Here is a 26,601-nt window from a genome sequence, read left to right as displayed (position 1 = left end):
GCACTCTCACGAACTGCGGGGATGGGGCGCACCCCGCTTCGGTGGAGCTTCCCTTTCTCCCTCCTCCATCCATTCGGGCCTCCCCTTCATCTCCTCCTCTGGCCCAACGAAAGGGGCTCCTGGTCAGGCCAAGATTCAGGGGCTGCGCCATAACTGGCTGCTCTGAATGGGAGCCCCCCCCCCCCATATCGACGCCCCCTTCGGCTTCTCTTTCTCTGAGGCCTGGTCGTGGGTTGGCGGCCCTGCGCAGGGAAACCTGTCGGGTGCCCCGTGGCCCCGGGGGTGGAAAGGCTCCCCCTGGCCTTTGTGAAACCCCCGGGCCTTGTGTTGTGTGGGGAGGCGGCTGCCTTCCTCCCTCCTCCGCCCCTGGATTCACCTGTCAGGGCGATCAGAGTCCGGCCCCGGTGACAAAAGAGTCCCTATCGAGGCCCTGAAAGGGGCGCTTCAGGTTCACTGCTTCGCGCCAAGGCTTCGGGGGAAGCGGCAAATGAGCGCGAAAACGGCCCCATTCTTGCCCGGGGGAAGACAAGCGGGCGGCTTCACGCCTCGGCCCGCCGGGCTTGCCGCCAGGCCTGCGGAAAGCGGACAGGCCGCCGCGTAATCGCCAGAACAATTTCATTTCCTCTCCTCGGCCTTGCAGGCCTCGCTCGCCCTCGGAGGGGGCAGCCTCAGGCAGGCAAGCAGGCCGGGAGGGAGGGCCGGGCAGCGGGGGCGGGGAAGGCCCGAACCCTGCCTGCCCCGCTGGGAAGAAGGGTAGCCGAGGGGGACCCCCAAGCCGAGGGGACCCCGAGTCCAAAGAGGGAACAGGCTAGGCCTAGCAAGAGCAGTGTCGTCTGTTGCTTCTGCTGCTTCTCTGGTCGTCATCGCCAGGGCCCCGCCAGCTCCCCCCCCCCCCCAATTTAGGCCAAGGCTGCCATCTTAGCCGTGGCTACTCAGAAGTAAGTCCCATTGAATTTAGTTGGGCTTACTCCCAGGGAAAGCGGGGGTGAGGAGTGCAGCCGTGGCCTTTCAGGTGCCACAGGACTCCTTGGTGTGCATTTGGCTAGTTGTGCATGAAATGGGATCGTTGGAAGACTTCTTTAAAAATCATTTTTATTGGATTTCATGTAAATACAACATATAACTACAGTAGTTTGTCCAGTGGTAGAGTCTTGTTTCATATGTAGTACACAGTACACAAGCAATACATTTGTTTATGCATTACCAGTTCAAGTATCCTCTCCACAGAGATTCTTGTGTTGTGGGTGGAATAAAAAGTATCTTCTGTGATCATTGAAGACTTGTTCCATTTGAGGAAAAAGAGGAATAACTCATGGGACCCCCCCCCATGGGTTCATATGCCAAATTCCAGTGACCTTGGGGGTGTTATTGAAAATAATACATAATAATAATCGTAGCCGGGTTACTTATCTGCAGTGTACGCCACACATGCACTTGTGCTCCAAGCGGTTCACTGGAAACAATAGCACAAAACCTATGCTTCATCAGAGTTATATCAATGGAACAGAACATTAACAACTCAGAAGCTTACAGTTTATTTAGAATACAGTGAGAATGTATGCAAAAAGTGAGCATAAATTTCAGTGACAACACTGAATTACTGGGGGGAGGGTAAACGATCCATCATGGAATTTTGCACAAGCTTCATTGAAATGAATTTGCACCAAGGCAAAAGGGCTCTCCAAATGCAGCTAAGTGCTTCTGAGACTCCTCAGTTTAGAAGGGCAACCCCAATGTTCAATTCAATAGGACGTGTTCTCTAGTAAGTGTCATAGCTGTCAACTTTTCCCTTTTTTAAAGAGAAATTCCCTTATTCTGAATAGGATTCCTCGCAAGAAAAGGGAAAAGTTGACAGCTATGGTAAGTGTATTTAGGATTAAATTGTAAATTAAGTACATGCTTAACACCCCCCCCAAATCAATGGAACTGAAAACTGCTTCTGTTAGGCTGGATCGTGCCCAAGCGTTTCTAAAAAGCAGGTGGAGGAAGTCAAAAAGTGGATAAAGGAACGTTTGAATGGTAGAAGATGAGTAAGCTAAACCAGGCCTCCGCATCCTGGTGTCCAGTTTAGGACAAGAAAGGGGTGAAAACGTTTCCCAATCTCTTTCCCCCCTCCTCTCTCCCCCCTTCCCATTAATAGAACTTGGCAACCGGCAACAAATCCAAGGCATTAGTGAAATGAAGAGACAAAAGGCCTTTGGAATGGGGAGGGGAGCGGGGAGCCTGCCCTGCTCCAATAATCTGAAATTAACAAGATGTTACCATCTTGCAATCCGCACTTCGAAATGCCGTGAAAGGTTAATATTTATTATTTCACTCCGAAGTTCAGAACTTGGGGTGGGGTGGGGGAGGAATTCAATTAAATATTGTGAAATCGTTTGAAGCTTACTTGGGAGACTTAGACTTTCCTTTTTATTTTTCACCATCAACGTGGGCATTTAATATAGAAAACAGAACCTTAGGGAGTTTTGAACGTGCCCCAGATCAACAGGCCTCATGCGTGTAGAAAAAAAGAGAGGAAAACTCAGTTTCATGTCTTAGATTTACCTCCTGATTTTGTAGGAGCAAAAGCCTCCAGTTCAAAACCTGGAACTGCTCTGTCCTTTAGCTTTTATGTCCACATGACACTGATGCCTAAACCCTACAACCAATAATAATAATAACAACAACAACATTTAACTGGAAGAGCACTGGAATCCATCGGATTTATGTCCAAGTTAAATTGTGTGTTAAGATCTGGGTAAACTACATTCAATCTAGTTACATGAGCATAATTCCCCTTAGGAATTAGGAATGTCAGAGTCATTGGTCTTGAAATATGCGTGCAATATTGGAGGAGATCCTATCCTTTTGAAACAAATTTCGAGTCCTCCTCCTTCTGCGTATTGCATCCAAAAGCATCGGCTGCCTTTGTGTATTGGATGCGGATATCCAAGCTTAATGGGGCTGCAAGTCGACAGCCTTGCACCAGCTACAGTTGGAGAAATCCCATTGAGAGCAACGGAGGTGTTTTCGGTGGGCTTCTCAGTCTGAGATTGTGGGATCTTGAGGTCTTTAAGCCCCTGTCCTGGGGAGTGTTACTCAAAGCGAAATTTAACTTGAGTTCTTATTTGGAAAATCCAGGAAGGGTGGAACTTATATCTAAGAATCTTTATCAGGGCCTCCTTTTGTGGAAACACCTTCATAGTGGGAAAAACACACACATGCAAGGCACAAACACACTCAGGCAGCAGCCCTGATGGCGGATTAAGTGGGAAACCTGTTTAGTAGTAGTAGCAGCAGCACAATAATACCTTCGTGGAAGAATTGCTCACAGAGGGAAAGAGTGTTTGCTACTTCTTCATTGTTCCTAGGGAAGGTGTTGTGCCACAGTTGCAGTTTGGGTATTTTCACCCAGGGATGGGAGAGGGGAATGTGGAGGACTTGGCAGCGAGGTGAAGGGGTAACCTAAGGACATCGAAGGAGGAGGGAAGAATCGCCGGAGCCAGAGCTACCTCCCATCGGCCAGAATGCTGCCGCCCTTTTCACATTGGAGAGTGTGGAGCGGGGAGGGAAGCAGCGCAGCTTTTTGGCAGCTTTCCGCCAGGCTTTAAATATTTGCAAAACGCATGGGTTACATCATGGGTTACTGAGAAAGTCCTCGTGTGCTAATCCGCTGCTGAGCGCGGGGAACGCGCCAGGGAAGTCAGGCAAGCCGCCTTCCTCTTCCCGGTGACAGATCCGAGAGTCGCCTTCTGCTTTCATCGCGGAAATAGACATGTTACATCTATCTGGACAAATTAATTTTTTGACGGATTGGTGGCATGATCGCCTTTCAGGATATTTGCAGGGTTCTCTTGAGCTGCAGTAAAAAGTCCAGAGACAGGAGAAGAAGACACGCGGGGTGAAAGGGAAGGGGGGTAAAAAAGGAAGAAAAACAGTCCGGAGTCTTAGGCGGAAACCGGGCTCAGAATAATATCTGCTCGCTAGAAGCCCAAGGCTCTCGGCGCATTTCCCCAAGATAATGCCCCCATATTCCGAATGAGCGATCAGAGAACTCCGGTATTGTTAAGGGAAATGAGAGGAAGGGGAATGACGTGGGAGACAAACAAAGGCATTTCTGAATCGGTTTGGGTGATTGACGTTTGGGGGCTTCGTGACTCCAGGGAATAAGACTCATTACCGGGAATACACCAAAACATCAGCCAAGATTAGAACTCTGGATCGCTCCAAAATCCCATTTCGCTCTAAATGATTCCCGGGAGAATATTATCCCTTAAGATAAATAAAATTCCTTTACTAAACATTTTGTGTTTTTTGGTGCATCAAAAGTAGAGGAAGATGAAATGACTACTATGAGTAGTAGTAATAGTCAGCAGCACTAACAATGATAGCAAAATACTTAATTCGCAAACGTTCTTCCTGGTCCTTTTAGCTAGTTAGAAAGAAATTGCACTGAAATCCATATAATTAAATTATTGTTACATGCATGTTAACTGTGGGAAATCTCCTATCTATTTCCCTCTAAAGTGTGTGTTGTGGACTACCAAGAATGAAATGAAATAAAAGGGAGATAAAGTAAACAAATTAATAATTCACAAGCAATAACGACAAAATTAAATATGGGACGGGTCACCTGAATCGTAAGTCTAGATGGGCAAATCTGAGAGGTAATAAAGGCAGAACGTATGTTTAGAACAGGCATACATTGTAAATTAGAGAGTAATTTCAAGGCATTCCAAGGAGGCACATCCATTCAATTTGGATGACATTTTGCAATCTGCAAAGCCCCCCCTTCTCAATTCTTTCGGGCAGGAGAAGACGATTTGTTCGGAGGGGTGGAGGGCAGTTGTCCTGCGATGCATCTCTACAGGGCAGGAAATGGGGCAGAGCTGATGCTGTATTCTTATTGTTTTGCTGTTGTTGATGATAAAGAAAATGATGCCCCCCCCAATTCCCCACCACAAGTTGGTAGCGTGCAGACTTGCAGCTACTGACTCTTGTCATAGTCCCTTGCAGGACTCGGAAGGCAAATCACCAGAACCCAAAAGGAAGAGGGGGGAGAAAATATTCCAGATCTTGGAACAACTGTAAAGTGGTTTTAATTTAGAACCTGTTAGTTTCCATGGAGGCGCGTGAAAGGATCAGTTTCACAACCAGATGCCTCTGTCTTCTTGTATAGCAGTTTATCAACCCTTCTGATGTTTCTCCAAAGCTTCTCGGATATCACATCATTTTTTTAAAAAATATTTTTTATTAAATGTTTTCTTGGTTTACAATAGTACGTGCATGGCCTCTTTTTTCCCAGGTTATAAAGTCTTTTCTACCGATCGGTTACATTTGATATGAGACATTAGTGTTGTAGGCAGTATAAGGTTGGGGGAGAATAGGAGGGGTGGGGTGCTGAAGCTTATATTATTTTATATGGTGTACGTGTGGGGTTTTGTGTCAGCTGGGTAGGTTCTCTTTGTATTCGCTTGTAACATTTCCTTGCTTGTGAGAGGGACTGGAGGGGCGCGCCCGGGGTATGGTGGGTTGTTTGTAGTTGGCTGCCGTGAGGTTAGTTCGCAATTGTGGTGGGGGGAGAGGAATTATTGGGTCAAGTAAGCCATATTGATTCGTATGCTGTCGGTGGGTTCTTGCTGTTGTCTTGTTGGGCTGTGTATAGGATAAAAGGGAGCCACACTGGGGTGAAGGCGTGCTCTTCTGTTTCTCCCAGTGTCAGTCTATTGGCTAGCTTTTCTAGTAAGGCTGTTTCCCATACGATTTGGTACCAGTGCTCCATGTTCACTCCTGACAGGTCTCTCCAGTGTCTGGCTTATGATATCATATCATTTGGAAAATCTTGGGGTTATTTTTTTATTTAAAAAATAATGCTTTCTTCCCATTATTAATTAAAAAATAGGTGTGCGTAAAGGTCGTGTCACAGGAAAATTAAGATTATTGTCATCTTATCCGAGCTCATTCTCTTGGCTTCACCCACCCACACAGACAATCGTGTCGTCTAATTATTTTCTGAATTAACGGAGAAAGGCTGTTTAACTCAGCGCTGGAGTGCTCGAACAAAGTAAGGACCCTCCTCCCTCGGCGGAATGAATGCGCCAGGCCGACATTCCGCGGGTGGGATGAAGAGGCCTCGTACTTTGCGAAGTATTTCAGTCTATTCGGCTCGGTTTTGTTGGCTGCTGGGCTGGAAGGAGAGGGGACCAGACTGAGGGAGGGGGGAGGAAAGCCCTGGAGCTTGAGCACAGACTCTTGTAGGTAAGATCCTTTAAATGAAAGGGGGGGGGGAGAATCCGGCGGCTGCATCGACTTTTTTGCTGCTTCGGGTGTAATAGATGAATGAAAATATAAAATGGACCCAAGTCAGGGAATTCAGCTTGAAAGAGTGTCAAGGTGCCTCGCTGTGGGCTCCTGGGGAAAAGCGAGAGATGTGGACTAGCGTGTTTGCCTCCTTAGTTAAGAAGTTCGTATGTATGTATGTATGTATGTATGTCATTGTTTTTCTCCCTTCCGGACAGGCCAATGGACTCCAGTTGCAGTTTGCCACGTCGAGATGGATCTTCCCAGAAGACCTGTCCGGGTTGCAGTCTAAGGCAGAAGACCAGGGACCCTCCCTGCGGAATACGCGCGCGGGCGGGGGGTTGGCTTCCCAACGTTTTGGGGGGGGGGCAGGGCTCCAGCAAAACCATTAAATCCATAGCTCACCCACACTGTCGTTTAATGTGGATAATAGGCTTTCTGCACCTCCATTCATTCTCCGTTGCCCACACGACGTTCTCCTCCAAATCACTGATTCCTACACTTTCCCCTCCCCCAATCCGGACCCCCCCCCCTTTAATACCCTCTCCTTTGCGGGGAATCCCTGGTGTATGAGAAAATCCGGACTGAGGGAGGGGAAAACGTGAGAAGAGGATGCTTTGGTTGGAAAAGAACGTCGTATGGAGAATGAATGGAGGCGCAGGAAGCTGACTCGCATCCACTTTAAACGACAGTGTGGACAAGCCCTCACTGGCCCAGCCGGAGCTGCGCTAGTCCAGAACTTCCACACTATTTCGAAAACTATTTGCAGTCATGATATGGAGCGGGGTGATTCAGGTCGGGGAGGAAAGTGTCCCGCATGCCTTCCTCTTCTGCATTTTGCACATTCCCGAAAGCTTCACCCGTTTCCCAGTAGAAAGGTGTCCCCGGGATCCCTTTTAAATGCACGTGAGGGATTGCTAATCCGATTTCCGGAAGGGCAATTCCATGCACGGCGGTATTGGATTGAAGCAGTCTAAGATCGGCAGCCGTCCCCCCTAAAAAAATAAATAAAAGCATTACACGCGCGCCGGTCGCGCAGGCTGTCCAAGGCGGCTGTGCGGACGGAGCTTCGAGCAACGCTGAAGAGAAGCAGAAGAGACGCCGCAGCCGCCTGGACTGACGGCTCCTTCAAAGGTCTCGAGGACGTTTTGTCGTCCTGTAGTAGGAAAACGGTACTTTCCCGCATCCCAGAGAAACCAGCATCCATCTCCCACGAGTTGACGTGAGAGCACTGCAGCGATCGATTTAGACCCCGGGTCCGAGCGAGGCTCTTGAGGAAGCAGACGTGGCTGCCGCGTTAGACGGCTCTCCTAAATCTGCACGGGTACTTGGAAGTGAGCCTCTAAAACGACTCAGTGGAGACTTCTTCAGAGTGAAACTAGTGTAGGATCAGGTGTGGAGGCTGGATTTCTTGGAAGTAGACTCCTACAACCCCGGGAAGCTTTACTTCCGTGTAGCAAGGTTGCAAGCCTCTCCACCACTTCTTAGGAGGAAGGAGTATTGAATCCAAGTGGAAATCAACGTGTGTTTAGGATGGCACCAGAAGGATTTGTTTGGCTGGGAATGCTAGCCTCCGCGCCCTATCCACCCTTGTTCCCACTTCAGACCCTTGATCCTGAGCGTAGGACTTGCCAAGGAGTCCCCATTAAACTCCCGCCCCCCCCCCGGTAGCCTGTTCAGGGTTGGCTCGTGGGAGAGAGGAGGAAGGAAATAAGGATCTTCGAGAATCCCGGCTGAGGCAAACTCGAAGTGTGTTAAGTCTCATGGATTTCAACGGTAGATGTTTGCAGCGGGATCCCCATCGGGTCTGTGCGAAATAAAATCCCATTACTAATCAGTGTCTTTTGGACCTGAGGCCTTAGCCAGCGCTTAACTATCCCACTGAAATAAAGGCTCAACTTTGCCTGGATAGATCCCCGCCTACTCCGAAGTACGGTAATTCTCATTGTGTTCAATGGGGCTTACTGGGTCAGAACCAGAGTCACAAGATTCTGGAAACGAGGTAGAAGATTTAATCAGTTAAACACCCAGATTATCCACAGAAGGGAATATCAAACAAGCGATTGTTAAGATCGCATCTAAAAAGGGGCCGGGCTGATTTGCAGAGCCCAGGATTCTTACAATGACCCTGCTAATCGTGTGTGATATTGAGGCAGATCATCGTAGCGCTGCGTGTCTCCCTGATACATAAATAAGCGAGTCCCTAAGGAGCCTCAACAGGTCTTTAAAAAGTAAAACAAATACGGAACAAAAATGCAGATTTTTGGATCTCTCGTAAATGCATGTCCCTCCGTCCTTTGCATCGGCGCAAAACTGCGCACCTTCTAACCCTAACAAGTCGCCTTCGATGCTCCCAGGTAAGCGAGTTTAGGGCCACGGCGAAGCACAGCGTCAGCTATTGGCATAATTTCGTTGTAACACCAGGGGAACCGCAGGCGTCTTATTTATTTCCTTTCCAGCACAGTACAAGATCTCGCTCAGGCAGGATCCCGTATCAACGCTCCGCTCCGCTGTGTGGGCTCCGGCGCGAGCAATTAACAGGCTCTGTCTCTCAGGCATTGGAGAGGAGAAACGCGGACCGGCAGCGCCCCCTGCAGGCCATTGCCTCATTGCAGCCAAGGCTTTCCTCTTAAAGGGGAAGTTGCTCTTAAGGTGGACTGGTCCGAGTAGTAGAGCAATAATAATAATAATAATAATAATGATGATGACGGCGATGATGATGATAATAATAATAATAGCAAAATCCCTTCATTCTTACGGCTCGTCCGCGGTATTGATCCCCTCCAGGAATCTACCCGTCTCCTTTTAATAAGAAGGATTTCCTCTTCCGCCGCTCCCGCCCCGCGAAAATCTTCAGATATCCGCACGGTTTGCATTTCCCTCTGTTTTTATTGCTTTGATATGGCATGTGTTGCTGACTTTATTAAGTTGGCTCAGACTGTTGCTTCCCTTTCCCTTCAATCTGATGTAAGTAAATCAATAAGGACAGATATAATAGGGCGGGGAAGGGTATGGGGGGAAGGAGCCCGGAACACAAGAGCAGAAAAACAGACTGATCGCTTCTTTATTCTTGTTTAGTCTTAAAGCAGGAAATTTATAGAAACTTGGCATTTATATAACGCTTTGGAACAGTCATGTTGCAGAACTGGAATTCCTTCCATCACCCCTGACCACTGGCCATGCTGGCCGGGGCTGAAGGGAGCTGGAAGCCCCCAGCCCAGCCTTAGAGTGCCCAAGGCACCCCATTATAACCAACCTGGTGCCCTCTAGATATCGTCGGACTCCAACTTCCATCAGCCCCACACTCAGCGTGGCCAAAGGTCAGGGATGATGGGAGTTGTGGTCCAGCAACATCCGGAGAGCATCACCTCGACCACCCCTGACTTTTCCTAGACATCTTCTTCATTTAAGAGCATGGCACTGTCACGCCCATGTGGCAGAAGATGGATGAGAAGTGGTGGGCAGAGGGTGGCTCCAGGAAGGCCCGTTTCTAGGGTAGGAGCGAGCGGCTCCAGCTGTGGCTTTTCCCGGCTCACAGCTTGCAGTCCCGGCGGCTCGGCTCTGCTACTCTGGAATAGAAACATCATTCGCCCGCAGTCAGTGTCCTCTTCGTCTCACCACCTCAGCCCAACCCTCAATGAAAACGAACTTTCTCCTGCTGCTGCTCCGGCGTGGGGCAGTGGTTAGAGTGTCGAATTAAGGACCTGGGAGACCCAGGGTCCGGATCCCCACGGGGCCAGGAAACTCGCTTTGGGCTAGTCAGGGCCTCTCTCTCGCTCTCCTACCTCATTGGAGGATTAAATGCACGGCCCCTTGAGCAGCTTGCAGGAAAAGGTGGGATATAAGCGCAACAAATAAAGGTTCCGACGCAGCCTCCACCGTCCACCTAGCGAGCTTGCCACCGATTTCGGACGGGTGCCAGAGGGGCATAGACGGGGATCGGTATTTGTGGGCTATGGAGAAGCGCGTCCCTCCGTCCGCAAGCAGGTAAGCCGAGGTCAGGAGGCACGTCCAGGAAACGAATCGCGGAGCTGAGTCTTGTGGAGGCATCGACGAGGACGCGAAGCTAAGAAGAGCTGGTGCAGGATCCTGTTTTCAGTCCTGGGTGCCTGTGGGGAACACCGAAGCAGCCCCGAGCCCTCTCCCCTCCTGCAGTTTCCAAAGGCTGGTCTTCGGCAGCATCCGCAACAAGTCCAGACCGACGCTGGCATCGGGCTCGCGAGGAAGTCCTTCCGAGAGCCGTGGGTCTTGCTTAAGCTGGGCAGGATGGCAGTCTGCCCCAGCGAGAATCAGGCTGCAGAACCAGCCGCAGAAAGAGCCACACAGCGCGGCCAGCCAGCTGCTCCTCCCGGGGATGCGCTTGCCGGACCAGCCCTGCGCGCCCAGCCCAGCCCGGATCTCCACGGCCCCGACGGCAACTCGGCACCCGCTGCCCCCCTCTCCGACCCCAACAGCTCCCGGTCGGTCCTGAGCGCAAGCTCGGCTGCCGGGACCCGGCGGGTGAATCCCCCTGCGCGGCCGACGCTGCCTCCTTTTTCCGTGGGCAGAAAGGATGGGCGAGGGCCAGGCGGCTCGCTGCCGTCGAGCCAGGAAGCGGGGCAGCCGACCCGCACCAGGCGAGCAAGATCCGACGACGCCGCCGAGATGCAGGAGAAAGCAAGCAAGAAGACGCCGCTGGTCCTCGCTCCTTGCCTGCGTCTCTGTCTCTCTCTCTCCCCGGCTGCGCAGCTTGCAGAAGAGGAGCAGCGCGCAGGCAGCTTCCCGGGGCTGCGCCAGGGCTGGCACCGCGCCAGCGGCTGAGCGCTCCGGGGAAAGAGCAGCCGGCCCCACCGCCTCCCTCCCTCGCTCGCTCCCGCTCCCCCCAGAGCTCCGGCGGCCGGTTAACCCTTTCCCGACGCCTCTCGCCTTCCCTGGCACCCGCAGAAAAACAGCCCCGTGGCACGTCGATGCTGCTGCTGCTGCTGCTGCTGCTCCCCCTCTCCCGATCCTCTTGGATTCGTGCCAGCTGCGGCGAGTTTTTAACGAGCATCTCAGCTGACGCGAACAAGCCGCTGCCTTGGCTGCAAAGCGTGGCTGGTGTCCCTAAGCCTTCCTCCTCACTTTCCCCTCTCCGCTCTTGACATCGATCAGTTCTAGGGTTCCTCGGCCTCGGGACACGCAGGCTAAGCCATAATGGAAAGAGCGCCTCTGGTAACGTACTGAGTGCTTTCCCTTCTCTGTATGAGCCGTAGCCTATCCCTCGTGTCGACTTGGGGCAAGGGTCGGGGGATACGGTCGCATCGCCAGGGTGTGGATCGCACGCAGGGACCAGCTTCCCTTTCAAGGGACCGAACCTCTTTCCGAGGCTGACCCGTTTTTCTCCGCAGGCGAAAGAGCTGAACTGAAAGTACATAGGCGAATAAGGTCTATGGCAGGGCTTTGTTGTTGTTTAGTCGTTTAGTCGGGTCCGACACTTCGTGACCCCATGGACCAGAGCACGCCAGGCAGGGGTTACACCACCTCAAGTGCCCTCCCATCGTTTCCGACTACATTGACCATGCTGGGTGGAGCTGATGGGAGTTGTACTCCAAAACACCTGGATGTCCCCCGCTTGGTATATTCAGGGAACGGGAGCCTAGAGAGCATCACCCTGATGCTAATACAGTGGCACCTCGGGTTACATATGCTTCAGGTTACATACGCTTCAGGTTACAGACTTTGCTAACCCAGAAATAGTGCTTCAGGTTAAGAACTTTGCTTCAGGATGAGAACAGAAATTGTGCTCTGGTGGTGCAGCAGCAGCAGGAGGCCCCATTAGCTAAAGTGATGCTTCAGGTTAAGAACAGTTTCAGGTTAAGAATGGACCTCTGGAACGAATTAAGTACTTAACCCGAGGTACCACTGTAGCAGTTTGAGAACAAAGGCCTCTGCAGGGCCAAAGTTCTTCATTCCTGGCTTAATAATTCTCTTTGTACAACTTCCCTCTTCCAGGAGAATATTCCATTTTGCAGGGGGAGAGGAAGGAGGCACTGAACACATTTCTAAGGCTTGTTAAAATGATATGCAGCTCAATTTTGGATACCCGGAGAATATAAAGTGTAGTGGAGTTCTAGGAGCGATTGACACCACAACTAAAATAGCAAAATTGTCACTGGATTCAGTTGCTTTGGGTTCTGCCTTTTGCAAAAAGAGGACCAGACAAATTCATGGAGGACAAGGCTATCCCTTACTCTCTCCTCCCAGCTCCCACCACTTCCAGTAACTGGTATTTAGAAGCAGATTGTTTCTGCAATGGAGGTGGAACATGGACAGAGGGGGAGAACAATGGTGCAAAACTTCAGCAAAGCAGATAAAAATATTATACAGTAAGCTAATTGTGAAACAACTGTGGCTTCCAACCTGAGGCAGCTTCTGAACAGAAATGTCTTTGCCTGATGCCAGAATGACGTCAAAGTTGGTCCCAGGAGATCCTCACTTGGGTAGGCCATATCATTATCATGTACTCTGTATTCATCACCTATGTTTGGTGGGAAGGTTCCAGCAGACAAGCTGTTCAGGGCTTTATAGGTAAACACTGACACTTTGAACTGTGCTAAGAACCCAGCAGGTAGATTAATACAGGGGTGCTGTGACTCGAGTGCAGGAATTGGTGGGTTTCTTCCATTCATTTATTCCCCCTGGAAAATCTTCTCTTGGGAAGGGAACTTGGCAAACCAGCGGCAAACTTCTCTTCTAAGAGCGTTGTCCTTTTAAAACAACAACAACAACAAACAACAACAACGGATGGGCCAGGGGTTGTTTTGCTGCCTTTCCGAAAGGACTTCTTCTCTCTCCTTTGGAGCCCTATGGGCACCAATAAGTGACAGTGCAAAACAAAGCAACCACTTACAATGTACCTACAGGCTTGACTTCTGCTGAGTCAGATTTGATGGGGATTCTTGGGCATCCTGCTATAGTTTTCTTTTGATTCCTCCCCCTAAACACACACACACACACACACACACACACACACACACACAGTGGTATGTCCTCAGCATAGGAGATTAAATGGCCTGTGATCTGTCAGGCTTTACTGTGGCTTGATGAGTAGATGGGGAGTTTGTTTATTTCTGCTTTTCTGTTAAAAAGCATTGCAGAGAAAACAGTGCTACTTTTTGTAGTAGCTACTACCTCTAGCTACTGTAGTACAGTGCCTCTGATACCCATCCCACACAGTCAGTCTAGGCCGTTAGCCCCAGAGACATCCAGTAACAGTAACAATAACAATAACAATAACAGTAACAGTAGTAGTAGTAATAATAATAACCCTCCCAGCTTTCTTCATGGCATTCAATGACCGCCAGACTTTCAAATTTAATTTTGCAACTTCATTATGTTACATTGCATGCTTCTCATGCAGCAATTGGAAGAGAATGGTGATTTATTTATTTACTTTGCATTGCCCACATTTTCCTGCAACAGTTTTCCCCTGAACAGTATCTAAGAACTGAGCTTCATCCCAGCCTGAGGTTGTTTCAGAGTGTCCCCCCCCAGGCCCCCCTTCCCATCTTTAGGAAAATGAAAGGGTATGCGCTGCAGGGTGTACATGGGCATTACACACCTGTAATTAATCTAACGAACTGCTGGTAATGTGAGCCCCCCCAAAAAAAACCTTCATAGGTCTACAGCTGAAACAACAATTATTTGGCAGTAAAATAAACGTCACCCCTTGTGGTGCCCCCAGACGTACAAGTGAATTACAACAAAGTGCATTCATGGTGTGCGTGTATGGTGCTAGGACATTCCTGCTACATCATTTAAATAAAGGGCCCGGTGATAATTGATGCGCCAGGGGAGTGTCAGAGGGGAGCATGGCACTCAAGAGATGAAAAGGCTCGGCTGCCTCCACGCCTCCTCCCCCCACCTCGAAAAACCATGCGATTCCCATTAACTCTTCCGGGCAGCTGAAAGTCCTCTTCTGTGATCGGGAAAAATAAATTAAACTGAGTTCCATTGCTCTTTGCTGTTTAGTGATTTGTTGTGCTGTCGTTTTTTAAAAAGCGATTGTGTTATTTTATAACTTTTTAGGTCTTCTTTTTCTCTTATATTTGATTTTGTTGCAAACCGCCCTGCGGCTCGTGCAAAGGGCGGCATGCAAATGAAATCCATACATTTTGATTGAGTCTGCCGGAGTTTGGCTTCCCGTTCCAAAAGAGCGGAGCTCAGGCTCTTTCTGGCAGGTTTCCATCTAGAATTCCAAATATTCAGAGGCGCTCAGATTGCGGATGGGGGGAAACATTGGGTGTGAGCTGGGGAAATACTGCTCTGTCGCTATTTCCAGTCTAATCGTAAAATCACTCGATTTCACACATTTTAACGACCTCCTTACAGAGCTGGCAGATGGGGATCTACTGGTAGATAGCAGAGTGCTTTGCAGCAGAGCAGTAAAGATCTTGGCTTCCCGCTGCTTAACAACAGCAGCAACAGAAAGCTTCCAATTAGGTTGCAAAGGCGAAGGGAGTTTAAGCTTAGGGGGGAAACCTGGAGTGGATTTTTGTGTGGGAGAGCAGTGAGCTGAGTTCTGGAACCGAAAACAAATTCCTGGACTATGCATGTGCTGGGAGGCAACTTGCTCCTAATTCTAATAGTATTTTTTTCCACCTCTCCACTATTTTGCATCTGGCTTAGGCTGCTGGATTTTGGGGATCAAATAAAAAGAAAGGAATAAAAGTAAAGCAGATGCCAGAAGTCTGTGCTGGAATTATTCCACTACACTTCTGAAAACAGTTGGGAAATTCATTTAATGTGATCCTGTGAATTGTGGGCATCCTACAATTTTGAGCATCACATGACAGGACAGATTCTGAAATAAAGATGTGCTCTCCCAAGCCCACAGTCCCATTATGTTTGCACTTCTGTGTCTCAGCGACACTTATACTGGCTTGGTTATGTCCACAGAATACCAAGGACGTTCTCTATGGGGAGCTGGCTTCAGGCACCAGGCCTGTTGACAGAGCAACTCTGTGTTACAAAGTAAAAGGTAAAGGTAAAGGGATCCCTGACCATTAGGTCCAGTCGTGGCTGACTCTGGGGTTGCAGCACTCATCTCGCTTTATTGGCCGAGAGAGCCAGCAAGCAGCTTCCGGGTCATGTGGCCAGCAGGACTAAGACGCTTCTGGCAAACCAGAGCAGCGCGCGGAAACGCCGGAGCGGTACCTATTTACCGTATCTACTTGCACTTTTGATGTGCTTTCAAACTGCTAGTTTGGCAGGAGCAAGGACCGAGCAACGGGAGCTCACCCCGTCACGGGGATTCGAACCGCCGACCTCCTGATCAGCAAGTCCTAGGCTCTGTGGTTTAACCCACAGCGCCACCTGCATCCCAAAGGTGTCTGCAAATGTGACACGAAGGCTGGCAACTTCAACTGTGCCATGTGGGAACCCCTTGCAGATGCCTGCAGTGCCTGAAGATAGTTAGATCCTGTATCCACAGCAGTGACCAGAGGAGGAATGACTGCTGGGAGGAGTGCAGATATAAGAAACAGCATGGCACATTTGCAGCAGCACAACCGGACGCCTTCATCTGCCCCAGCTGCAACAAAACATGTCTTTCCCATATCTGTTTCTACAGCCACAGCAGGCGCTGCAACCTTCCAACATCTTGACCTCACCCCCAAAGGCGCACACCTCCATTGTCTCCAGCGACAGATGGATGCTAACAACAACAACAACAACAACAACAACAACAACATGATTAAGGATACAATCCTATGTTTGGGAGTAAACCCACTGAACTTGGTGAGACACATTTCAGAGTAAACATGGAGCGTGCTGTTAAAGGAATGGGAGTTTAATAACGGTGGAACAGGACACATTTAGCAGATTTTGGGGTTCAGAGCAGGCAACAAGATTCAGGAAGGCATATAGGAAATGAGATCAATTTTTTTTTCTTTTCCATTCTCTTGGAACCTTCATTCACCATGCTACACGCACTGTGTTTTTGAAAGTTTCGATTTCTTTTAACTAAGATAAAAATTTCCGCAGGTCTGGAGAGCTCCCCAAACATGTGGGGACATTGTCACATTTTTGGTTGGCCCCATTATGTTTCCAAGGGACCACCTATGCCCCATATTAGAGGAATAATGGTCATAATGCTCTATGGAACCACAATCTCTGGAGGCAGTATGCCACTGAACCCCAGTTGCTGAGAAGCAGCAACAGGAGCAGGAGCTTTTCTGCCTTGCCTGTGGACTTCCCACAGTTTGTCGTTTTGTGACATAGATCAGGTAAAAGGTAAATGACCCCTGGACGGTTAAGTCCAGTCCTTAGTTGATCCAGGAGGGCTTTTCTTACATCCTTATATTAGGCAGGCAGACAGGGGTGGGGAACCAGTGGGGAGCCTCAGGCCTGCTTAGAGCTAGAAGGAAGACAGGAAAGGGCAGACTGAGGTCTGCTAAGGATTTTGGCTGCAGGAAAGAGCATTCAATACATTCTTTCTCTGCCCAGCACGCACACACAAAATTCTACATGTGCATGTCTAACAATTATTTAACCCTAAATCTTCTTTGTAAATAACTGTTTCAATGTTATCAAAAGAGAGAAGTTTGAACTATAGTAAATGGGTAATTACTACTGATAAAAGATGGAAGGCTGACAGTAGTTGGCTTCAAAAAACATGTACCTCTCCAGTTACAAAGCCGATTAAAGACCATTGAGGCCGCTGTGTGGGAATGTTTACAGTGGAATGTAATGCCATTTGAAATACCCAGTTTTAAATAAATTAGTACAAAAAAATTGGCTCTGTTTTAAAATCCAGTTGACCATAAACTTTGGCCCAAATCATCCATCAACAAACACACAAGTCATTTACTCTGCCTGGGAAAGTTTGTGTGCTGCTGTTGACAGACATGTCATTTTAGGTCCAATTCCCATGTTTTAAGCTCAGGATGCACCTCTAAACTTTTCTAGTGTGTGCCACATACCGTATCTAGTATAAGCTGCAGCATTTCACTTGGCAGGCTCAGCATTAATGCTGGATTACAACCCTCATAGCTTCCAGCCAGAGTCAGGGATCAGGGATCAGGACCAGATCCAGATCCAGATCCAGATCCAGACCTTTAGAGGCCCTAAGCACAGAAAAGGTTGTGGTGCCTCCCCATGTAATTCAAAATAAAAACAATACTAAACTGTAAAATAAAACTTTTTTTTATAAAAAAGCTAAAAGCTAAAACATAGATTATTGCAATACCCAACAGGATCTTATTTCCTTGCATCACTTTGATCTGCATTAGTTGGATTCCCCCTAGTTTAGGTGAGTAAAAGTAATAGAAAGAACAGAAAAAGGGGGGAAGAGTGTGTAATGAAGTCTAACAGAGGCCCAATTTTCCCCATGAAAAATGTTTTTAAAATAGCGAATGTCAAATTCTTAAAAGAAAAAGACCTCTCTTTTTTTGGTGACCTTGCTTTGCTGGTGCCCCAAGGAAGTGTTGAGATTGCCTATTAGGTAATCCAGCACTGTGAGGGATAATGACAGTTGGAGTCTGACAACTGAAAGGTCACAGGCTAGTTAGCCATGCTTTAGACCAGCCTTTCTCAGCCTTGGGTCTCAGATATTGTTGGATTACAAATCCCATCATCCATAGCTAGCAGGACCAGTGGTCAGGGATGATGGGACTTGTAGTCCAACCACATCTAGGAACCCAGGGTTGGGAAAGGCTGCTCTAGACACACACACACACACACACACACACACACACACACACTACTCACCACTGTAGTGGTGGAGGGAAACAATGCATGTAACTTTTAGATTTGGCCCTCAGCCTAGTCTAACATCAACATCCAGTAACACAGTTTCAGAGAACGATACAGAAATACACAGACCACTTCAAGCTGCACCCATCTTGTAATCAGAGAAAGATTTGGATCCCAAAGCAAGCAAGCCTGAAAGTATTCAGTTACTTGACCTTTGAAGAGAACTTGGAAATGCAGGCTACTGAACCATTTCAGACTTGCATGTTTTTGGATTCTCATTTTCTCTGATGAAGACCTGGATGCAACTTGAGACTGCTGGGGCTTTTCATATGATTTTTCTCCATCACGTGTAGTTTGGCACTCAGCTACTGACTACTGATTTTTCTGCTCTGTGTCTCAGTAGAGTGCAACCCTCCTGCTGGATTGCATTATGTGCAAACATTTTTACATAATGGAAGTATCGTTTGAATTTCAGGCAATAATGTGTTATGCTTTAAGCCTTATTGTGGGGATCATCATAGCTTGTTTTTATTTTATTTTGTGCTACAGAATTAACAGTATTAAATATATTCTTAGAACACAAAAAAGAAAAAAAAATACAGTGTAGTGTGGGGGCACAGATAAATGTATTAAGCGGCACTAGTATTGTGTAGGCAGCCACGAAAATATTTGACCTTTCCCTAAACATGAACACACAGTATACAAGCTTTACTTGAGCAAAGGAAAATGAATGTGCACTGAAGTGGCTACAAACAATTGCTATTGTCTCTATAAAGGAGAAATGGAAGGGAAGTTTTGGGAAGGGACCTTGACTCGGTGGCAAAGCATATTCTGCATGCAGAAAGTCTAGTTAAAAGGATGAGGGAACCTTTGATGGGAAATACTTCTGCCTTGGACCCTGGATGGCTACGCCGATCAGAGTAGACCCGGGGTAGCCAAAATGGTGTCCTCTAGATGTTGTTGGACTCCTAACTCCCATCAACTCCAGCCAGCATGGTCAATGGTTAGGGACAATGGGAGTCCATCAACACCTGAAGGGTGCCATGTTGGTTAGACAATCAGAGTAGATGCCAAAGAGTTTGACCTGATATGAGATAGTTCCTCCAGTTCCTATCAATAAGGGTTTGGTTTATTTTTCTCCCATTGCTGGGTTCCTGCTCCTGCCAACCTAGCAGTTCGAAAGCAAGTCTAAGTGCAAGTAGATTAATAGGTACCGCTCTGGCAGGAAGGTAAACAGCATTTCCGTGTGCTGCTCTAGTTCGCCAGAAGCGGCTTAGTCATGCTGGCCACATGACCCAGAAGCTGTACACCAGCTCCCTCGGCCAGTAAAGCGAGATGAGCACCGCAACCCCAGAGTCGGTCATGACTGGACCTCATGGTCAGGGGTCCCTTTACCTTTACCTTTATTTTTCTATTCACATAAAATTGAGGTAGGGGTCAGTAACTAGCAGACCATGGACCACATCAGCACCCCAAGTCATGCCTTCTGCCCCCTCCTCCATTTATCAGTCCCAGAGTTAAAAAGGAGGTGTATCTGCAACAGTAATACTTTGCAGCAGGGCAGTTTCACAGTGAAGCCCACCCCTCCCACTTTTTTTGTCAAAGTAGCCAATTAGCAAGACTAATTGCTGATCAAGGTGTTGGATATCACACAATACATGTCTGTAAATATTGGTAATAATATTTTCTAAGGTGCTCACATATTACTTTTGATTATACTTATTTTTGAGCCGCATTGTGTACAGAGTGTCACAAAACGGGAACAATTTTTTTTTTTTAAAAAAGGGAGACCATGTTTTGAAAATCAAAATTTCAAGCTGCTGGATTGTTTCTTGAGAGATGTAGCAAAAAACGATAGTGATGGATGAGCTAGCTAAAAGCCAGAGTAATGTGGTGATTTTATAGCCTTATTCTTTAGGAGTTAATGTAGTTAGATGTTCATCTAAGAGATTATGAATTGGAGAGAGGGGATGTTTTCACAGGCCAAAAGTGGTTTCTGGAGAGCAGCATAAAAGCCATGTGGAATAAGCCATAAGAGCTCATAATTTCGCCATAAGTGCACAGTCAAAGATAGAGCAACATGTTTTATTTTGTTAAAAATGGACAGTGCATGTCAGCTGCAAGGAGCTGTTTTTAAGAGCTGTGCTAACATAATAATAGCATTTTAGAGGGAGAAAAGGTTACATGGTACATAAAGGCCCTCACAGCTGCCTAACAAGTAGTCTTCAGAATACTCACAATTCCCAGGTTCAAGTCATTAATGCAATTTTACATTCCACTTCAAGCGTGAGGGACTGCGCAGTTCACAAACTGTTCAAGTGTGTGTACATGTGCCGGAGTGTATTTATTCTCAGATTAATGCGCCTAACATGGTTGAAGAACAGCTAGCCCCCCCCCCAAAGAGATGGGAATGGAAACAAACACACACAAAGCAATGCCCCTTTTTTCTCCATACAGCAGTTTGGTTCAAGCATCCAAGTGTGTTTCAAAAGCACACCAATCTGAGCAACAAGGACATGTCACTGGATTTTTCATGCTCAGGTGTTTGAGCAAGTACAAGGCAGGTTGTGTCACTTCTAAGGTGTACACTCCTGCCGTAATAATCACTAATGCAATGAAATGGATCACAGATATGCCATCCTTGGGACCCCCCGAAAACTGACCAAAGCTATTGTTGTCTGAAAATGGGTGTGTACAGTGCAGCTGATTTGAATGTCGAATGGAACACAGCAGTGGGCAGCCTGAGTTAGTTCTATCAGGCCTGGGTGCCTAACCATACACCCTAGAGGGAGAGACTAGGGTGATGTCAGCCAGCAGGTTCAAGGAGATTTGTTGTGAGATTTGGGGGTTGATCTGTGAGTTTGTTTGGACCTTGGGTAAGAACCATGGTAGATGGTTTGGGTCTGGGTGAGAGCCAGGAGGCTGAGACATGCTGAGTGGTGAATTGTGTCAGAAGAAGGCATTTGTATCTGTGTTTATTTATTATTGGTTTTTATTAATGGTTTTATTGTGTAATATTGTAACATTTTTCTGTTTTTCTAGTTTGCTGTACACCACTTCTCTCTGTCTGTCGGTATAAAAACTGCTGAAATAGAAAATGGCATCTAATCTATATTTCTTGTTCTCATGTCTACGCGGGCAGGGCTAGTTATTTTAACCCCCTCCCAATGGGAACCCACTTGCCCAAATTAAAATATCTTCCTTTTAGATAGAAATCCAACTCCCAATTAAATAGCCATGTGGTTTTGTTCCACCTGCTTAGGATAATCCAGATAACAAAGAGCAGATTTAGCCAACAAGAAATTAGAAATGCTAGAACCGTTTCCCAGCTATTAGTTTACACAGACTACAGACTACAGCTGAGGAAACTAGGTGAGGCATCTTTACTTTCTCAATGAAGAATCAGAGGAGAGAAGACCAAATGCAGACTTCATGTTTCAAACATTCAGCCAAAGAACTATAACCATATAATTGAGCGTGGGGAGCACATGACATTTTCCAGCTTGAGATCTGCATTCCCTTGTTGGTAACCTGCTGGAGGTCACCTGCCATGGTGGTTGGGGCCCCGAGGCAAAAGTGGATGGAGCAACAGGTGTAACTCTTCCTTTTGTAGGGTAGGTTGCATTTCAGTCAGAGGTTTCTACCCTGAAGAGGGTGCTGAGCAAGACTGGCTAGAGGTTGTGTCCCAGGGAGAGTTCAAAGGACCAGACAGAAAGGCCAGGAAGCTTGCATTTGCCCCTTGGTCCTGAGGTTCCTCACCTCTGATAGAAACCTCATCTATACTCTTCAGTTGGTCTCCATTGGCTAGTCTGCTCCTAATTTGTACCTAGCAACTGAGCCTTCAAAAGTATATATCTGGAGAATGAAAAGGCAAATGACTTCATTGTGGGGGAACCTTACAGTATTGCTAAATTTATAGGACAAGGGAGTATGAGAAAAAGACATAATTTGTCACCTAAATGTGTTTTCTGGGTGTTATTGTTACCCTCTGCTCTGGGTGATAGTTCAACATTTTTTGAAGCTAAGTTTTCCAGCACTCTTGAATAGGAAGTTGGTCAAGCTGTTTGCGTTCCTGAGCTCTTAACTTTTTGATGGATTTTGGAAAAGTATGTAATTCAGCCACTCTCTAATTAATCTCTCTTCAAACTCTCCCACTCAACGTGCCCCAAGAGGAGAGCATCCCCATCTGGGGCATACCCTGTACCAGGTCAAGGGAAAACCCAGGAGAGGCTCAAAGGGTTATCAAGTAGCAACCGTGTGTCAATAGGGCCATTGTTCCTCTGTTCGATTCATCCCATCTGTCATTCAATGGAAACCCTACCTCCCATTCTTACATTATTAAAAGACATTCTCAAAAGATCCCTTTACAGCCCTCAGAATTATCTTTTCAATGCCCCCAAAGCGATCCCAGAGTGTTATCTTGAAAGCATCTGAGCTGCTTAGCCTGTCTTTAGATGCTTTGCAAAGAGTTACCTGTGTCTAGTCAATGGCCATGAAGGAAAATGGGGTGTTTAACGTGCTGTTCTGGCAGCCTGTTCGGAAGGAGACCAGGTGTATTCTGCTCTTGGCATAAATTTCACTTCCTTCTCCTCCTGGATTACAACAGCTGCTTCTCTGATGAGCTCCAGGTGGCAAATTTTGGTAGGCCTGGTACCAACCTGTTAATATCCAAATGAAAGAATAAACCTCTTTACTGACAGCCCCCCTTCTTTTTCTTTTTAATTAAGCTTTAAACTGGGGCAAAAGGCCTTACAGAGCACCAGGCTCTGTGTTAATAATGCTGACTTTAATTATAGACAGAGGCATATCTACAACAATCTCTGGCACCCTTGGCAAGGAGCTATATCGCCCCCCCCCTCGTCCCTTGTGTCCTTGTGGTACTTACTTTTGAGTAGACATGCACAGGATTACACTTTAAATCACATCAGCTGCCCCTGTTTAATTTGCTGCTCAGCCCACAGAAAAGGGAACTTTAGGAGTGTTGGATTTGAAATGGTTTTATTTTTAAGGCTGTTCACGTAGGCAGCTATCATTCTTATATTGTTTGGCGTCTGAAATAAGAGGCAATAGGGTTGCTGTGTGTGACGCTGACTGGCTGTAGTGAAGAAAAATAATAATGATTCTGTATATCTGTTTAAAGGCATCGGTTTATTTATTGTTCTCTCCTAAGCCTTAAGATGTTGAGCTTGGAGCTCTTTTTTCCTTAACAGTTTTGTGGGCTGCACTTAATGTTGGCTCTCTTGCATGCAGTTTAAAGGAGAGGTTAATGGCTGTGATTGTAGAGGAGTTCTCCTTCCCCATGGAGGTGAGAGACAACTTTGCCTTTTGTGATGTGTTCCATTGGCCAGACTTTCAAAGGGTTAGGGTGTGTCACTGCAGCTGCTGCATCAAACAGATTACGGTAAGTTAATATGAACTTCAAAACTAGCCCTGTCCTCCTGTTCACAAAACACTTCAAACACAGCAAGGCATGTCATCTCCCATATGATTGAGGCTAGTCGACTTAATCTGCCTCCCTCCATCTGAATGCAAACTACTGGGACATACCCAATTACATCTCTTCAGTCAAAACAAACTCTTCATTCCAAATACTTCAGTCAGTTTTTAATAAGAGCTTTCCAGCTCTTTGCAAGTATCAGCCAAGCTTCCTAACCCACAAAAATAGCTCTGGCAACACTGCAGGAGATGGGGCGGCTACACTCATTTCTGGCAGAGTGCCATCAGCCCTGGCCCATTTAAAAATATTAGGCTACTTCCCTTCAGAGTTTCTACATGTACTTAAGAGCAGCAGTAATGAAACCAGGGTCATCTGTTGGTGAAATTATTATTTTGTCTTCAGTGTCCCACAGATGCACCTGAGGTTTGAACACTCCGCCTTGCCTTCATTATTTCAAACAGAGTTGCACAGATATGTAATTAAGGAGGGAAATATGTCCAGCCCTGTCTAGCAGCAAAACAGAAGCAGACGTGCAAATATCTCATTTTGTAATACATCCAGGATTGTCTGGACTCAGTTTAGTGAAGAATTAACTGTTTTGTACTGCAGCCTGAACAACTGACCAACAGCGCTCTGAAAGTGGATATTTCAAGTTCCCTCGGGTATTGGCCCAGCTGTAGGTTGACGGCATGGTCTTGATGTGAGCAATACTTCACCAGGCTTACTTCTGCTCTGTGTTAGGGCTGGCCTTACCATTAGGCAAAGTGAGGCAATTGCCTCAAGCACCTGGCATGTGGAGCAGCAGATTAGCACCCACAGCGCCTGCTGCTTGCCTGCACTGGCTTGGCTGGCCCTGCCACTGCCTGGCAATACCTTCCCTCCCCTCTCCCCATTTCTTACTCTAGTGAGATCAAAGGGGTTCCTTCCTCGGAGACAGAAGAGTTCTGAGCTGAATAGCCATGAGACTGCCTGCATCATGCTGCCTGGCCTTTCCCAAAGCAAGAGAGGGACATGGTGGAAAGCTAAAGTAATGGTAGTAAGTTGAGGGAAGCTGCCACCATTGCCATGGGGAGTATTAGCCATGAGGGCATCAGCAGTGGTGTGATCTCTTGCACTGACCCTGCTCTGTGTTTTCCAGCCTTTTTCACTCCTGTTCCCAGATCCTGGTTCTTAGCCTTTACTCTGGTTCTCCCTAGTACCAGCTGCCATGTTTTGATGGTCCACCTCATTTCAACTTTCTCCTGACCTTGGCACTACCTTTGTATAAACTCAGGTTCTGCATGTGAGCTTCCTATAGGCATCTGGCTGGCCACTGTGAGAACAGATTGCTGGACTAAATGGGTCTTTGGCCTGATGTAGAAGAACTCTTATGCCCCTCCCTGATCTAAAGCATTTTGCAACCATGAGATAAGAGAATTCCCCTGGGCTGGTGATCCATGGTGGGGTTTTTTTTGAGTAAATTTATCATAAATCAGTAGTGCCACCACATGCTACAGCCTATAGTAGACTGCATCTTGACTCCTTCAGAAGAAGAATAATAGGTTAGCTGTGAAGGAACAACTTGTGATGGCAAAATAGTTGTTTCTATCAGCTGCAAGTCCTACTCAACACCCCCAAGTGTTTTGACAGTGATCTCTATTGCAATGTCTATTGCTGTTATTTCGGTATCTTGATACTTTAATGTCTTTAAGCCATTTCTGCTACCACTAGATACTTGTTTTACATAAAAACATATCATCTTAAATTCTCCTTTTGATAATTGTTTTGCATCTTCTCCCCCTTCTGTTTATTCAGCCCTGACACCTGGCTTTTTATTTGAGTTGATGATATGCCTCTCTCTTCCATGTCTGTTCAGAATCCGGAAACTTTTTTTTATGTGAAAAAAATCCCAATTGATCCCTTAATGATCACATCAGAAACATCAATGAGGGAACCTTTCATAATATGTCTTCCTGATCCCACAATTGTCCCACCTAGCAAATCTCTCTTTGATTTCAAAGGAAGTACTGAGTCTAACAACTGCAGGATTATTATCAGTCGGCTTGTTTCCTCTGAGACTGAAGCTAGTGTTTTACTTGAAACTAGTTACTGAAAGTGGTACTTCTAGAGAAGTTTGTCTGTGCTCCAACACCATTTAAAGTTAATTGGCTGGCATTGTAAATAAGAAAGCAGCCCTACAATAAGGGTCCAACGCCATGAGTTAATATAAAGGTAAAGGGACCCCTGACCATTAGGTCCAGTTGCGGACGACTCTGGGGTTGCGGTGCTCATCTCGCTTTATTGGCCAAGGGAGCCAGCATACAGCTTCCAGGTCATGTGGCCAGCATGACTAAGCCGCTTCTGGCGAACAAGAGCAGCACACGGAAACGCTGTTTACCTTCCTGCCAGAGCAGTACCTAGTTATCTACTTGCACTTCGTGCTTTTGAACTGCTAGGTTGGCAGGAGCAGGGACCGAGTAATGGGAGCTCACCCCATCACGGGGATTCGAACCGCCAACCTTCTGATCGGCAAGCCCTAGGGTTTGTGGTTTAACCCACAGCACTGCGTCCCTTATGAGATAATATACTGTGTATCAATGAACCACTTACTGGAAGGAAAAGAGGTCTCTGCTGAATCAGCAAACAGTGGGTTTGTGAATATCATATCAGTAGGCACTAGTGGTGTGATGGGCATGGCACCAGTTACAACCCATGCTATCCAAAGGGTTCTTTTGCCCCAACAGAGTTCTAAGATGACCAATTTCTATAACACCTTGGTCAGTGTTACCTGCTGCTGAGTCAGATCTATTCTGTACAATACAATTGGTCTAACCTACTGTAGGTCATTGATACACAACTGAAGGTTTCTGGCATTTATATTGCATTACACCCAGGGCCAGCTCACCTATAAGGCAAGGTAAGGCAACTGCCTCAGATGGCAGTATTCACTGGGGTCCCAATGTAGATCTCTCCCTCCACTGCCGTTTTCTGATCTAGATCTTCACTCACCCCCTTCTTCCCTGGCACAGAGGTAGGAGTCTCTACTTTGTGGCTCTGCTCCAGTGCCAAAATGTATTGGGCCAGCCCTGATTGTACCTATGGTGGTGCATCTTCAACGCAGTTCAGATCAGCTGGTATGACATCACAGAACATTCACAAACATACCAGTTGCTCAACAAGCAAGGTTTAAG

At 47.1% G+C, this 26,601-nt stretch overlaps 1 long non-coding RNA gene across 1 annotated transcript in view; it reads right to left on the bottom strand.

Annotated features, from left to right (window-relative positions):
• Positions 1–26,535, bottom strand: part of LOC309353402 — a 35,643-nt gene extending 9,108 nt beyond the window's left edge. The window contains exons 1-2 of the long non-coding RNA XR_014161806.1: positions 26,420–26,535; positions 22,468–22,652 (exon numbers count right to left, since the gene is read on the bottom strand). This is a non-coding gene — a long non-coding RNA (uncharacterized lncRNA). The remainder of the gene's footprint in view (positions 1–22,467; positions 22,653–26,419) is intronic.
• Between the last annotated feature and the right edge of the window lie 66 nt (positions 26,536–26,601).

Source organism: Podarcis melisellensis (genome assembly GCF_964234715.1).
Source record: "Podarcis melisellensis genome assembly, chromosome: 12".
NCBI lineage: Eukaryota > Metazoa > Chordata > Lepidosauria > Squamata > Lacertidae > Podarcis > Podarcis melisellensis.
Note: the sequence above shows the minus strand (reverse complement) of the source record. Positions and strands in the feature narration are given on the sequence as shown.